Below are 18937 nucleotides of genomic sequence, written 5' to 3' on the forward strand. Positions count from 1 at the left end.
AGTGCTGTCTGTGACACCGATCACTCCCTGGTATGTAGCAGGGTCAAGATGCAACCAAAGAAGATTCATCACTCGAAAAAGGCGGGCAGACCTCGCATCGACATCACCAAGACCCGCAACCAGGACAAGGTGGAAGATTTTGCAAGTATGCTCGAGGAAGCTCTCCCTGGCACAGCTGGGGTCACTGCCTGTAAAAGATGGGACCACTTCAGAGACGCAGTGTTCAACGCTGCCATTTCCACCTTTGGCAAGAAGACCAGCAGGTCGGCAGACTGGTTCGAGGCTCACTCGGAAGAGATTACACCTGTCATCGAAGAGAAGGGAAACGCCTTGGCAGCCTACAAAGCCTGCCCAAGTCAGCTCAATTTACAGATCCTTCGGGCCGTCCGCTGCAGAATGCAGCAGAGCGCCAGGCGATGTGCCAACAACTATTGGCTCCAGCTCTGCTCCCAGATACAGACTGCAGCGGATACAGGCAATGTAAGGGGAATGTATGACGGCATCAAGCAGGCCCTCGGCACAATCCAGAGGAAGACCGCTCCTCTGAAATCTGCCACTGACGAAGTGAATCAGGACCAGACACTGCAGCTGAAGCGCTGGGTCGAGCATTACTCTGAGCTATACACCAGGGACAATGTGGTCACTGAAGATGTCCTGAGCGCCATTGAGTGCCTGCCTGTGTTAATGGAGCTCGACAGCGAACCGACCCTCGAAGAACTCAGCGATTCCCTAGACTCCCTTGCTTCTGGTAAAGCTCCTGGCAAAGATGGCATTCCTTCTGAGACCTTGAAGTGCTGCAGAGGTAGCCTGCTCATGGAGCTGCATGAAATATTCTGCCTCTGCTGGGAAGAAGGTGAGGTGCCACAGGACATGAGGGATGCCAACATCCTCACGCTGTATAAGAATAAAGGTGACAGGGGCGACTGCAACAACTACCGTGGAATCTCCCTCCTCAGTATTGTCGGATAACTGTTTGCTCGAGTCGCATTAAAGAGGCTCCAAGTACTTGCAGAGAGAGTCTATCCAGAATCACAATGCGGATTCAGAGCTGACAGGTCCACCATCGACATGGTCTTTTCCCTCAGACAACTGCAGGAGAAATGCAGGGAACAGAGACAGCCACTCTTCATAGCCTTCATAGATCTGACGAAGGCCTTCGACCTTGTCAGCAGGGATGGCCTGTTCAAGATATTCCCCAAGATCGAATGCCCACCCAGGCTCATCAGCATCATCAGATCTTTCCATGAGAACATGAGGGGCACCGTGGTCTTTGATGGCCTAACATTAGACGCCTTTGACATCCAAGGTGGAGTAAAGCAGGGCTGCGTACTGGCTCCAACCCTATTTGGGATTTTCTGCGCAGTTATGCTGCAGCACGCCTTCGGATCTGCCACGGAAGGCATTTACCTCCGGACCAGGTCGGATGGAAAGCTCTTTAACCTCGCCAGGCTGAGAACCAAGACGAAGGTTCGGCTGAGGTGTCTGCGCGACTTCCTTTTTGCCGACGACGCGGCAGTCACTGCCCACTCAGCCGAAGACCTCCAACGGCTCATGACCCGCTTCAGCGGGGCCTCTCAGGCTTTCGGACTCACCATCAGCCTGAAGAAAACAAGTCGTGGGACAAGGAGTGTACTCCCCACCTGACATCGGCATCTCTGATTCCAAACTGGAAGTCGTTCACGACTTCGTGTTCCTGGGCTCCACAATCTCTGACTCCCTCTCTCTTGATAAGGAGCTAAACAAACGCATCGGTAAGGCATCTACTACCATGTCCAGACTAACAAAGTGAGTGTGGGCCAACAATAAGCTAACTGAGTATACTAAGATTCAGGTTTACAGAGCCTGTGTCCTGAGCACTCTCCTTTATGGCAGTGAGTCTTGGACACTCCTTTCCCGTCAGGAAAGACACCTAAATGCCTACCACATGCGTTGCCTTCGACACATCTTGGACATCACCTGACAGGACAAGGTGACAATCAACAACGTCTTGGGGAGAGCAAGAAACACCAGCATGTACACAATGATGAAACAGAGAAGAATGCGCTGACTCGGGCACGTTGTGCGAATGGGCGACGGCAGATTCCCCAAGGATCTCCTGTACGGAGAGCTGATGGAGGGAAAGCGGAAAGCGTCCAACAGGCAAGCCCCAACTACGGTACAAAGACGTAAGCAAGAGGGACCTGAAAGTCATTGACGTAGATCATGCTATTTGGGAAACACTGGCTGCAGACCGTTCAGCCTGAGGGCAATCTGTTCAAAGAGGTCTCTCCAAGTTCGAAGAGTCACTTGCCAAGAAATCGGAGGCAAAGAGACAGAGAAGGAAAGCCGGTAGCCAGGAAGACAGACCAGAATCGGACTTCGTTTGTGCTCGGTGTGGGATGGACTGCCACTCTCGGATTGGCCTCATAAGTCACACCAGACGCTGCACCAGGATTGACAACCAGGGCGCAACTCCATAGTCTCCCGAGACTGAAGGATGCCTACTACTACCCAGACACACATATCTACACCAGTACCCAGACACACACACACCCACACCAGTACCCAGACACACACACCCACACCAGTACCCAGACACATGCACCCACACCAGTACCCAGACACAGACACCTACACCAGTACACAGACACACACACCCACACTTGTTTCCAGACACACACATCTACACCAGTACCCTGACTCACACACCCACACCAATACCCAGACACACATACCCACACCAGTACCCAAACACACACTCCTACACCAGTACCTAGGCACACAAAGCCACACCAGTAGGCAGACACACACACACCCACACCAGTACTCAGACATACACACCCACACCTGTACCCAAACACACCCACCTACGTCATTACCCAGACTCACACACCCATACCAGTACCCAGACTCACACACCCACATCAGTACCCAGACACACACACCCAGTCCAGTACCCAGACACACACACACACCCACACCAGTACCCAGACACACACACACACCAGAACACAGACACACAGTGGGCCTCGTAGCCTGGTGGATAGCGCGCAGGATTCGTAATTCTGTGGCGCGGGTTCGATTCCCGCACGAGGCAGAAACAAATGGGCAAAGTTTCTTTCACCCTGAATGCCCCTGTTACCTAGCAGTAAATAGGTACCTGGGAGTTAGTCAGCTGTCACGGGCTGCTTCCTGGGGTGTGTGTGTGTGTGGTGTGGGGAAAAAAAAAGTAGTTAGTAAACAGTTGATTGACAGTTGAGAGGCGGACCGAAAGAGCAAAGCTCAACCCCCGTAAAAACACAACTAGTAAACACACACACACCAGTACCTACACACACACACCAACACCTGTACCCAGACACACACACACCTACGCCAGTCACCTACCCTACCTAACTTAACCTGCTTAACCTAACTTACCTTACCTTACCTAACTTAACCTGCTTAACCTAACTTACATAACTTATCTTACCTATCCTAACCTAACCTAACTTGCTTTACCTAACTTAATCTTACATTCCCAAACTGATGTATCCTAACTTATCTAGTCCAACCAGACATGATCTAACTTACATAATTATTCCTGCTTGTCTTTTGTGTTTCGTCAATCATTGTCTCATATTCATTTACTCATTTCAAGGGTTAATTTCTTAAATGGACATTTTTGCATTTCAAGTGTTATTTGTTTAAGATTGGGTGTTTAACCATTTCAAAGGATTTTTCTTATATATGGGAATTTACTCGTTTCAAGGGCTAATTTCTCAAATGGTCATTTTAGCAGATCAAGGGTTATTTGTTAAAGTTCATCAAGTTGCTCATAAGTTGTATTTATTATGTTTGTTATCATTTATTCTTATTCCCTAACCTCTTGTAATCTTAGTGTATTTAGTAGGTTCTATCATATGTTCTTATTCCCCAACCCTTTAACCTAACCTTTCAGATGTAGTTTATTGTGTTTTTGACGTATTTGTTGAATATATTATTCTTTTCATAACCTTTCAGATGTAGTTTTGTTTCTCCTTTGTATATTTTTAACCAAACCCACCATCCCACTTAACCTTCTTTCCTTCTTTTACTTTGTTTTCACATATAAGTTCATTCGTTATCTTAGTAATAATAAAATTACAATAGTAAAGAATCAGATCTACAAAGACTTGAAATTGAGAAAAACAAGAGAGCAAGTGAGTGAGAGCATGAAAAGAGGAGAAAAGAGTAAGAGAGAGGGGGAGGAAGAGCATGGGAGCACAAAGACTTGAATTTGAGAAAAAGAAAAACTAAGTGAATGAGGGTGAGAGAATGGGAGCATTAAGACTTGAATTTGAGAAACGAGAGAGCATTTGAGCAAATGAGTGAGAGAGAGGGGAAGGAAGAGAGAGAATTAGGGAGAGAGATAGAAAAGGGGGGTTAGAAGGAGTAGGAGAAACAAAGTAAAAGAAGGAAAGAAGGTTAAGTGGGATGGTGGGTTTGGGTAAAAATATGCAAAGGAGAAACAAAACTACATCTGAAAGGTTATGAAAAGGATAATATATTCAACAAATACGTCAAAAACACAATAAACTACATCTGAAAGGTTAGGTTAAAGGGTTGGGGAATAAGAACATATGATAGAACCTACTAAATACACTAAGATTACAAGAGGTTAGGTTAAGGGGTTGGGGAATAAGAATAAATGATAACAAACATAATAAATACAACTTATGAGCAACTTGACGAACTTTAACAAATAACCCTTGATCTGCAAAAATTACCATTTGAGAAATTAGCCCTTGAAACGAGTAAATTCTCATATATAACAAAAATCCTTTGAAATGGTTAAACACCCAATCTTAAACAAATAACACTTGAAATGCAAAAATGTCCATTTGAGAAATTAACCCTTGAAATGAGTAAATGAATATGAGACAATGATTGACGAAACACAAAAGACAAGCAGGAATAATTATGTAAGTTAGATCATGTCTGGTTGGACTAGATAAGTTAGGATACATCAGTTTGGGAATGTAAGATTAAGTTAGGTAAAGTAAGTTAGGTTAGGTTAGGATAGGTAAGATAAGTTACGTAAGTTAGGTTAAGCAGGTTAAGTTAAGTAAGTTAGGTTAAGCAGGTTAAGTTATGTAAGTTAGGTTAAGCAGGTTAAGTTAGGTAAGGTAAGGTAAGTTAGGTTAAGTTAGGTAGGGTAGGTAAGTTAGGTTAGGTTAAGTTAGGTAATGTAGGTAAGCTAAGTTAGGATAAGCAGGTTAAGTTAGGTAAGGTAGGTAAGTTAAGTTAGGATAGGTAAAGTTAGGTTAAGTAGGTTAAGTTAGGTAAGTTAGGTTAAACAGGTTAAGTTAGGTAAGATAGGTAAGTTATGTTAGGATAGGTAAAGTTAGGTTTAGGAACGTTACGTTAACTAAGTAACATTGGGTGGAGAGGATAGGTTACGTAGGTTTAAGCAGTGTAGTTCAGAGAACAGTTTTAGGGTAAAGTGACTAAGAAAATATATTTTAACAGAAGTGCAGGTTTGGTATGAAAAGCAGAGCTAGTTACATTTCGAGATAAATTTTATGACTGAAGATGTCTTAAAGAATAACATGATGGAAGAAGAAGAGTTTCTTTGATGAACGAAGGTGTCTTAGAGAACAACTTTTGGTGAACGAAGGTGAATTAGAGATAACTTTGATGCCTCTGAGAATAACTTTGATCAACGAAGATGGATTGGAAAGTTTCTCTAATGAACGAAGGTGACTTAGAGATTAACTTTTATGATTTAGAGAACATCTTTGATGTCTTAGAGAACAACACTGATGTCTTAGAGAACAACTTTGATGAACAAAGATGTCTTAGAAAGCTTCTCTGATGAACGAAGGTGACTTAGAGATTAACTTTTATGATATAGAGAACATCTTTGATGTCTTAGAGAACAACTTTGATGACCGAGATTAACTTTGAGTATGTGAAAATACCTTTTGATGACATCGAGAATAATTTTGATAGCTCTGAGAATAACTTTGATGACTTAGAGAATTACTATGTTGAACGAAAGTGAGTTAGAGATTACCTTTGATGACTCTGAGAATATCTTTGACGACTTCGAGAATAACATTTGATGACTCTGAGAATAACTTTTATGTCTTACATAATAACTTTAGAGGTCTCTAAAAATAACTTTGATGAAAGATGATGTCTTAGATTAACTTTTGATGTCTCTTGGAATAACTTTGATGACTTTGAGAACAAGTTTGATGAACAAAGATGTTTGGAAAGTTTTTCTGACGAACGAAGGTGACTCTGAGAATACCTTTGATGACTCTAAGATTATCTTTGATGATTTTGAGAATAACATTTGATGACTCTGAGAATAACTTTTATGTCTTACATAATAACTTTAAAGGTCTCTAAAAATAACTTTGATGAAAGATGATGTCTTAGATTAACTTTTGATGTCTCTTGGAATAACTTTGATGACTGTGAGAACAAGTTTGATGAACAAAGATGTTTGGAAAGTTTTTCTGACGAACGAAGGTGACTCTGAGAATACCTTTGATGACTCTAAGACTATCTTTGATGACTTTGAAAACAAGTTTGATGACTGAGATTGATTTTTAACGTCTCTTGGAATACCTTTGGTGACTCTGAGAAAATCGTTGATGACTTTGAGAATAACTTCTGAGAACGTGAGTAGTATTTTGAATGCGTCTTTGATGTAATGAAGAGTAACTTTGATATCTCGAAGATATCTTGCAGATCAACTTTGATGACCGAGATTAAGTTTTGTTGTTTTAGAGATTAATTTTGATAGCTCTGAGAATAACTTTTATACCTCTGAGATTAACTTTAATGAACGAAGATGTCTTAGAAAGTTTCTCTGGTGAACGAAAGGTTACTTAGAGAATAACATTTTGATGACTGAGATTAACTTTTGATGACTCTGAGAATAACTTTGAGGATGCGAGTAAATTTTTAAGTGTTTGAGAGTGTCTTTTGATATCTCGAAGAGTGCCCTTGAAGTCTTAAAGGATGTTTTTGATGTCTCAAAGGATGTTTTTGAGTGCAACTTTGATGTCTTTGAGTAAGTCCTTGATGTCTCGAAGAGTGTCTTTGACTATATTTCTTACTTAACGACATATAATTTTAGTTAGGAACAATGATGAATATGACTATTTTAGCGAGGTGAAAGGTCACTTTAGTTAAGAACAGTGTTGGAAAGAGGCTACACATGACTATTTCAGATGAGAGAAGTGATATTTCAGTTAAGAAATGACAGGGAAACATGATGAAGTAACTATTTTTTAGTTGACTGATGAATACTTTTAGTTAAGCAAAAAGACAAAACATGATGAGGGAGACTATTTTTGTGCTCCCCAAAGTATAATGTCAGTTAAGAACAGCGATGAAAGATATCTTTGGTTATTTTTCCTTACTTGACGAAACATAATGGCTGTTACGAAATGATGAACAAGACTATTTTCATTGCTTGACGATGGATAAAGTTAGTTATGAACAGTATTGGAAACGTTTCCTTTGACTATTTTTGCTAAGAGAAAGGTTATTTTAGTTAAGAGTAGTGTTGAATGAGATTAATTCTGACCATTTTTAGTTGATTGGATAATAAGTTTAGTTGAGAAATGACGAAAGTGACTATGTTATAGTTGTTTGGATAATAAGTTTAGTTAAGGAACGTTAAATAACATGTAAGGGAATGAACACATGGAACATATGGGGAACATGGCAAACATGTAAGAAAAAGTTGATGAATAGAGTGAAAATGCAGGGAATATGAACTTACAGAGAATATGAAGACATGATAAGGAACATAGGGAATACAAAGAATGAACACTGAACATGTGAAGAACAAGCTAAGAACATTGAGAACATGAATACTGAGTATAAAAGTTATACAGAGAACATATGATGTACATGAAAACATGACAAAGAACATAGTGAACATACGAGGAAAATGGTAGAAAAAATTTGAACTGAGCATGCTGTGAACATTTGTAGAACATGGAATGAACACAGAAAACATTGAAAAAATGTGAAGAACACAGCTGAATATAGAGAAAATATGCAAATACAGTATGATGATTATTGAAGGTTTGGATACGTTGGGGATGAGAAGGTAAGGGAGGGAAAGGGTAAGGTGATTACTCTGATAAAGAGTTAGGCTGGAGAGGGACTTGATCGGATATATTTATGTTCGATGATCTAAGGCTGAGGAAATGGAGCTTGGCTAATGTCCAGATTAATTTTACTACGTTAGAAATAAGGTGATCTTAAATCTCAGGGTGATTTAGTTGGAAAATAAAGAACTTGTACAAAATGAACTAAGCTGGGGGACAAGAGTTGAAACTTGATAACTGAACTGGTTTTTATTTACTATGTCTGAAAATGTAGTTGGGTGTTTAAATCTCAGGGGGGGGGGGGATTTGGACTGATAGTAATGAATTTACAGGAGTGAACTTGGACAGAGGACAAGAGCTAGAGTTTTATAATTGTTTACATCATATTTACTATGTCTGAAATACAGAGGGTAAAAATTTCAGGGAAATTGATGGGTTATTTACAAATATACGAGAGAGAACTAAGTTGGGGGACGAGAGCTGGAGCTCGTTAACTGTTTTAATCTTATTTATGGTGCCTGAAATACAGAGGGTAAAAATTTCAGGGGAATTGATAGGATATTAACAAAGACTTGAGGGTGGAGTAGGGTGGGGGACGAGAGCTGGAGCTCAGTAACTGACTTGATCTTATTTACTACGACTGAAATATGACTGTTTAAAATTTAAGGGGGATTGGACTGCTAGTAGCGAAAATGTGGTCTCTGTCAAATTTGGGTCTTTAATTGGACTCTGATTAATTTCGATCAAGAACTGGACTCTGATGAATTTTGCTCTCAAAGTAGACTCTGTCAAATTTCTGTCGTTAATTGGACTCTGACGAATTTCTGTTGATAATTGGACTCTGATGAAATTTGAGCTTAAAACTGTCTCTGACTAATTTTGTTCACAAAGTGGACTCTGTTCATTTTTAGGTATAAAATGGTCTCTGACGAATTTCTGTCTATAACTGGGCTCTGTTCAATTTTGGTCTTTACAGGTGAAATAGCCGTAAATGGATATAAAACTAAATGTTATGGCTAAGTTGTCTGTTTTCCTTAACAAAACGTCTAAGACAATATTCTCTGAAAATTGTCTTTTTACAAATTCGGTCATAAACATATAAATAAACTTCTATGATTATTTGAAACTCTGAAAAATAGCTGTAAGGAAATAGGAAGAGAGAATAATATGAAGAGGAGAGAGAGAGAGAGAGAGAGAGAGAGACGGTCCAGATATTATGGAGAAGATAAGATAAGATAAGAGGTAACCTGCATGCGGCGTCTGGCTGACGGTCTAAAGTAAACACAGGTGGGCCACAGATTGTGAGGTAAGGGGGGAGGGAGGGGGTGTGAGGTATGAGCGGGAGATGCGGGGGGAAGACAGTGAAATGATTCAGATATATGGCAATATACTAGTTTCTAAGTAAGAATCCCATAAGAACTCTTAACAAAACTCGTATGACATTATTTTCATCATAAGAACTTTAACAAACTTCTAAAGTCTCGGAAATTGTTTTCATTATAAGAACTTTAACAAACTCGTATGAACTTATTTTCATTATAAGAACTTTAACAAACTTCTATAATCTCAGAAATTACTCACTCATAGGAAATCCTTAATCCCAAATCTGTGACTCCCCAAATTCACCTGAAACCCCCCAAGCGCTACACGTGATTTTAGACCTCAAAACCCCCAAGAGCTACACGTGATATTTGACCTCAAAATCCCCAAGCGCCACAGGTAACTTTTTCCGAAGTTAAAAACAGGCAAAATATGTCCGTAGAGTTCACATGGAAATGCTGTGACACAAACACGATATTTTCTAAAAATTTTCTTTAAGATTTTCCTACTTATTTTCCTCATAAGAACGCTTAACAAACCTCTAAAATCTCAGAAATTATTTTCCTCATAAGAATTCCTTAATTCCAAATCTGTGACTAGCCAAATTTACCTGAAAACCTCGAAGATCCACAGGTAACTTTTTCCCCCAGAAAAAATAGTTACCTGTGGCTCTTCCCCCCTACTACTTACAAGTACCCAGACATACACACCTACACCAGTACCGAGACACACACACCTTCACCAGTACCCAGACTCACACACCCATACCAGTACCCAGACACACACACCACCACACCAGTACTCAGACACACACACCTACACCAGTACCCAGACACACACTCCCGCACCAGTACCCAGACACACATACCCACACCAGTACCGAGGCACACACCCATACCAGTACCTAGACACACACACCCACACCTGTACTCAGACAAACACACCCCACACCTGTCCCCAAACACACACACCTACATCATTACCCAGACTCACACACCCATACCAGTACCCAGACTCACACACCCACATCAGTACCGAGACACACACACCCAGTCCAGTACCCAGACACAAACACCCACACCAGTACCCAGACACACACACACACACCAGAACACAGACACACACACGTACACCAGTACCTACACACACACACCAACACCTGTACCCAGACACACACACACACCCACACTAGTACCCTAACACACACACCTACACCATTACCCAGTAACACACACACCCACTCTAGTAGTCAGACACACACACCCACACCAGTACCCAGACTCACACATCCTCAATAGTACCCAGACACACACACCTACACACGTACCCCTACACACACACCTAAACCAGTATCCAGATACACACATATAAACCAGTACCCAGAGACACTCACACCCACACCGGTACCCAGACACACATACGCACACCGGTACCCAGACACCCATACCTACACCAATACACAGACACAAACACCTGTACAAGTACCCAGACTCACACACCCTCACCAGTACCCAAACACATACACACCCACACCAGAAGCAAAACACACATACCCACACCCGTACCCAGACGCACACACACCCACACCTGTATCCAGACACACACACCTACACCAGTACCCAGACACACACACCTACACCAGTTCCCAGAAACACACACACCCACACCAGTACCTAGACACACACACACACACCTACACCAGTCACTAGACACACACACCCACACAGTACTCTATACCCAGACACACACACCTATACAAGTACCCAGACATACACACCTACACCAGTACCGAGACACGCACACCTACACCAGTACCCAAACATACACACCTACACCAGTACCGAGACACGCACACCTACAACAGTACCCAGACACACACACCCACACCAGCACCCAGACACACACACACACACCCACACAAGTACCCAAACATACACTCTCGCACCAGTACCCAGACACACACACCCACTCCAGTACCCATGCACACACACACACCAATACCCAGACACACACACCCATTACAGTACCTAGACACACACACCCACACAAGTACCCAGACTCACACACTTACACCAGTACTCTGCCACACTCACACCTACACCAATACCTATACACAGAAACCTACACCAATACCCAAGACACACACATCGACACCAATACCCAGACTCACACACCCACACCAGTACCCAGACACACACACCCACACATGTACCCAGACACACAAACCCACACCAATACCCAGACACACATACTCACACCAGTACCCAGACACACACATATCACACCAGTACCCAGACACACATATCACACCAGTACCCAAAACACACACACACCCACACCTGTACCCAGACACACACACCCACACCAGTACCCAGACACACACATATCACACCAGTACCCAGACACACATATCACACCAGTACCCAGAAATACACACACACCCACACCTGTACCCAGACACACACACCCACACCAATACCCAGACACACATATCACACCAGTACCCAGAAACACACACACACCCACACTCTTATCCCAGACACACATACTTACAACAGCAGTACCCAAACACACACACTTACACCAATACCTAGGCACACAACGCCACACCAGTACGCAGACTCACACATCAGCACCATTACCCAAACACACACCTACATCATTACCCAGATTCACACACCCACACCAGTACCCAGACTCACACACCCTCACAAGTACCCAGACACACACACCCACTCCAGTACCCAGACACACACACCCACACCAGTACACAGACTCACACACCTACACCAGTACCTAGACACACACGCCAACACCTGTACCCCTACACACACCCACACCAGTACCCAAACACACACACCTACACCAGTACCCATACACACACACACCTACACCAGTATGCAGACACACACACACTAACATCAGTACCCAGACTCACACACCCGCACCAATACCCAGACATACACACACCAACAGCAGTACCCAAACACACACACATACCTCATTACCATGTCAAACACACTCACTACAGTACTCAGACACTCACACCTACACCAGTACCCATACTAACACATCCTCCATAGTACCCAGACACACACACACACCTACTCCAGTACCCAGACACACACACCCACACCAGTACCCAAACACACACACCCACACCAGTGCACAGACACAAACACCTACACCAGTACCTAGGCACACAATCAAACCAGTACGCAAACACACACACACACACACACACCATTACCCAATTACACACAGCTATACCTGGACCCAAACACACACACCTACATCATTACCCAAACTCACACACCCACACCAAAACCCGGACACACACACCTACCCCATTACCCAGTCACACACACACACACCCACTACATCACTCAGATACTCACACTTACACCAGTAACCAGACAAACACATCCTCACCCGTACCCAGACACACACACCCACACCAGTGCACAGACACACACACCTACACCAGTACCTAGACACACACGCCAACACCTACACCCATACACACACAACTGCACCCGTACCGAGACACACACACACCTACACCAGTAACCAGACACACACACCCATACCAGTACCCAGACACACACACCCACAACAGTACCCTGAATCACACACCTATATCAGTACCCAGACACACAACCCTACACCAGTTCCCAGGGAGAGATACCCACACAGTACTCTATACTCAGACACACACAACAGACCAGTACCCAGACACACATACACACCCTCACCAGTACCCAGACACACACTCCTGCACCAGTACCCAGACACACACACCCACACCAGTACCTAGGCACACACCCATACCAGTACGCAAACACACACACCCACACCATTACCCAGACATACACACCTATACCTGGACCCAAACACACACACCTACATCATTATCCAAACTCACACACCCACACCAGAACCCATACTCACACACCCACACCAAAACCCGGACACACACACCTACCCCATTACCCAGTCACACATACACACACCCACTACAGCACTAAGACACTCACACCTACACCAGTAACCAGACAAACACATCCTCACCAGTACTCAGAAACACACACCCACACCAGCGCACAGATACACACACCTACACTAATACCTAGACACACACGCCAACACCTGTACCCACACACATACACAACTACACCAGTACCAAGACACACACACACTTACACCAGTAACCAGACACACACACTCATACCAGTACCCATACACACACACCCACAACAGTACCCATACACACACACCCTCACCAGTACCCAGACACACTCTCCCGCACCAGTACCCAGACACACACACCTACACCAGTACCTAGGCACACACCTATACCAGTCCGCAAACACACACACCCACACCATTACCCAGACACACAAACCGATACCTGGTCCCAAACACTCACACCTACATCATTAACCAAACTCACACACCCATACCAGAACTCATACTCACACACCCACACCAAAACCCAGACACACACACCCACTCCAGTACCCATACACACACACCCACACCAACACCCATACACACAAACACCCAAACCAGTTCACAGACACACACACACACACACCTACACCAGTTCCGAGACACACACAGATCTACACTAGTACCCAGACACACATACCTACACCTGTACCAAGAGTCACACACACAACCACTCCAGTACCCAGACACACACACCCACAACAGAACCTAGTATTCACCCACACCTACACCAATACCCCAGAAACACACACCTACACCAGTACCTAGACACTCACACCCACACGGTAGTCAGAACCCAGACACATACACCCCCACACTAGTACACAGACCGACACCTTCACCAGTACCCAGACACACACACCTACAAAAGTACCTAGACACACACACACCAAAACCTGTACCCAGTCACAGACACCCACACCAGTACCCAGACTCACACACCCACACCTGTAACCAAACACACACACCCACGCCAGTACCCAGACACACACACCCACATATTGTACAACGACACACACACCTAGACCAGTTCCTAGACACACACACACCAACACCTGTACCCATACACACACACCTACACCAGTACCCAGACACCCACAATCACACCAGTACCCAGACACACACACCTACACCAACACCCATACGCACACACTAACACCAGTACCCAGACTCACACACCCGCACAAATACCCAGACATACACACACCCACACCATTATCCAAACACACACACCTACTCCATTACCCAGTCATACATACACCCACTACAGCACTAAGACACTCACACCTACTCCAGTTACCAGACTAACACATCCTCACCAGTACCCAGACACACACACCCACACCAGTGCACAGACACACACACGCAAACAGCTGTACCCATACACACACACCTACACAAGTGCACAGACACACACACCTACACCAGTACCTAGACACTCACGCAAACAGCTGTACCCATACACACACACCTACACCAGTACCGAGACACACACACACCTACACCAGTACCCAGACACACACACCCACAACAGTACCCTGAATCGCACACCTATATCAGTACCCAGACACACAACCCTACACCAGTACCCAGAGACTCATACCCACACAGTACTCTCTACCCAGACACACACAATAGACCTGTACCCAGACTCACACACCCATACCAGTACCCAGACACAGACACTCACACCAGTACCCAGACACACATACACACCCACACTAGTACCCAGACACACACTCTCGCAACAGTACCCAGAAACACACACCCACAATAGTACATAGGCACACATCCATACCAGAACGCAAACACACACACCCACGCCAGTACCCAGACACACACACCCACACCTGGACCCAAACACACACACCTTCATCATTTCCTAAACTCACACATCCACACCAGAACCCATACTCACACACCCACATCAATACCCAGTCACACACAAACCCAATCCAGTACCCATACACACACACCCACACCAATACCCATACAAACACACACATCCACACCAGTACACAGACACACATACCTTCACTAGTACCGAGACACACAAATCTACACTAGTACCCAGACACACACACCTACACCAGTACCAAGACTCACACACTCACAACCTCTCCAGTACCCAGACACACACACCCACACCAATACACATACACACACACCAACACCTGTACTCAGGCACAGATACCCACACCAGTACCCAGACTCACACACCCACACTTGTACCCAAACACACACACCTACATCATTACCCAAACTCACACACCCACACCAGTACCCATACTCACACACACACACCAATACCCAGACACACACACCCACTCTAGTACCCATACACACACACCAGTACCCACACACACACACACACACACACACACACCTACACCAGTACCCAGACACACACACACCTACACCAGTACCCAGACACACACACACCTACTTCAGTACCAGACATACACATTAACACCAGTACCCAGACTCACACACCTTCACAAATACCCAGACATACTCACACCTAAACAAGTACCCCTACACACACACCTACACCATTAACCAGACACACACCCCAGGCTCTGGAATTTGTACGCCAGTTGATTAACAGTTGAGAGGCAGGACCAAAGAGCCAAAGCTCAACTTCCGCAAGCACAATTAGGTTAGTACAATTCGGTGAGTACACACATATAACCCAGTACCCAGACACACACACACACACACACCGGTTCCCAGACACCCGCACCTACACCAGTACGCAGACACAAACACCTGCACAAGTACCCAGATTCACACACCCTTGACAGTACCCAAACACACCCACCTCAGTACTATGACACACACCCATACCAGTAACCAGACGCACACATCTATATCAGTACCCAAACACACACACCTACACCAATACCCAGACACCCACAATCACACCAGTACCCAGACACACACACACACACACTTACACTAGTCCCTAGACACACACACCCACACAATATTATATATCCAGACACACTCCTACACCGGTACCCAGACTCACACACTTACACCAGTACCCAGACACACACACACCTTCACCAATACCCATACAAACACAAACCTACACCAGTTCCCTGACACACACATCTACACCAATACCTGGACTCAGACCCACACCAGTACCAGACACACACACCCACACCAGTACCTAGACACACATATCAACACCAGTACCCAGACACAAACACCTGTACAAGTACCCAGATTCACACACCATCGCCAATACCCAAAAAATACACACCCACCTCAGTACCAAGACACCCACACCCACACCAGTACCCTGACGCACACACATCTATATCTGTACCCAGACACACACACCTACACCAGTTCCCAGAAACACACACACCCACACCAGTACTTAGACACACAGAGTGTGCAGATTCACTTTGCTTGCCACTCTCCATAATGTATAGTAGGTCACTGGAGACGGGAGACCTACCAGAAATATGGAAGTCGTCGAATGTGGTCCCAATATACAAAAAGGGCGACAGGCAAGAGGCACTGAACTACAGGCCAGTGTTCTTGACTTGTATACCATGCAAGGTGATGGAGAAGATCGTGAGAAAAAACCTGGTAGCACATCTGGAGAGAAGGGACTTCTTGACAAATCGACAACATGGGTTCTGGGAGGGTAAATCTTGCACGACTGGCTTAATAGAATTCTATGACCAGGAAACACAGATTAAGCAAGAATGAGAGGGCTGGGCGAACTGCATTTTCTTGGATTGTCGGAAAGCCTTTGACACAGTACCGCACAAGAGGCTGGTACATAAGCTGCAGAGACAGGCAGGTGTAGCTGGTAAGGTGCTCCAGTGGAAAAGATAGTACCTAAGCAATAGGAAGCAGAGAGTTACGGTGAGGGGTGAGACCTCCGATTGGCGTGAAGTCACCAGTGGAGTCCCACAGGGCTCTGTACTCGGTCCTATCTTGTTTCTGATATATGTAAATGATCTCCCGGAGGGTATAGATTCATTTCTCTCAATGTTTGCGGACGATGCCAAAATTATGAGAAGGATTAAGACAGAAGAGGACTGTTTGAGGCTTCAAGAAGACCTAGACAAACAGAAGGAATGGTCGAACAAGTGGTTGTTAGAGTTTAACCCAGTCAGATGTAATATAATGAGATAGGTGAAGGGAGCAGGAGGCCAAATACAAGGTATCATCAGGGAGAGAAAATTCTTCAGGAGTCAGAGAAAGAAAAAGACTTGGGAGTTGATATCACGCCAGACCTGTCTCCTGCAGCACATATTCAGATTCAGATTCAGATTCAGATGTTTATTCAGGTAAGGTATATACATACAAGTGATGTTACATTAATGGATTGATATATAGATAGAGCTAGTACATACAATGCCTAAAGCCACTATTACGCAATGCGTTTCGGGCAAGAAAAACATTAATATCTAGAACTTAATACTAATTGAGCATAAAGAATAAAAAGTGTTGAGAACAAATACAAATAAAGATAAAAAAAAGGGGGAACATGACTGAAAAAGCAGCACAAATACAATAGGTTGACAAACAGTGTTGATTAAAAAAAAAGAAAATAACGGACATGGGTATATCAAGAGGATAACACCAGCGGCATATGCCAGGATGGCCAACATACGAACGGCATTCAGAAATTTGTGTAAAGAATCATTCAGAACTTTGTATACCACATATGTCAGGCCAATCCTGGAGTATGCAGCCCCCAGCATGGAGTTCATATCTAGTCAAGGATAAGACTAAACTGGAAAAGGTTCAAAAATTTGCCACCAGACTAGTACCCGAGCATAATGATATGGGCTACGAGGAGAGACTACAGGAATTAAACCTCACTTCGCTGGAAGACAAAAGAGTTAGGGGGGACATGAACACCACATTCAAGATTCTCAAAAGAATTGATAGGGTAGATAAAGACAGGCTATTTAACACAAGGGGCACACGCACAAGGGGACACAGGTGGAAACTGAGCTCCCAAATGAGCCACAGAGATATTAGAACGAACTTTTTTAGTGTCAAAGTGGTTGACAAATGGAATGCATTAGGAAGTGATGTGGTGGAGGCTGACTCCATACACAGTTTCAAGTGTAGATATGATAGAGCCCAATAGGCTAAGGAATCTGTACACCTGTTGATTGACGGTTGAGAAGCGGGACCAAAGAGCCCGAGCTCAACCCCCGCAAGCACAACTAGGTGAGTACACACACAAATACACCAGTCCCTAGACACACAGACACACCCACACCAGTACCCAGACACACTCTGGCAATGATCTTTAATGAGTCACTTATGTCGGGAGAATTGCCCAGTTGCTGGAAGAAGGCAAATGTCGTGCCGATCTTCAAGAAAGGTGATAGGGAGGAGGCACTTAACTATAGACCTGTATCACTGATAAGCATCCCCTGTAAAATACTGAAAAGAATAATTAGGCTACGACTGGTTGCACAACTGGAGAACATTAGGTTTGTGAACAAACATCAACATGGGTTCTGGACAAGGAAATCGTGCCT

The sequence above is a fragment of the Procambarus clarkii genome, chromosome 36 (assembly GCF_040958095.1).
Source record: "Procambarus clarkii isolate CNS0578487 chromosome 36, FALCON_Pclarkii_2.0, whole genome shotgun sequence".
NCBI classification, from domain to species: Eukaryota; Metazoa; Arthropoda; class Malacostraca; order Decapoda; family Cambaridae; genus Procambarus; species Procambarus clarkii.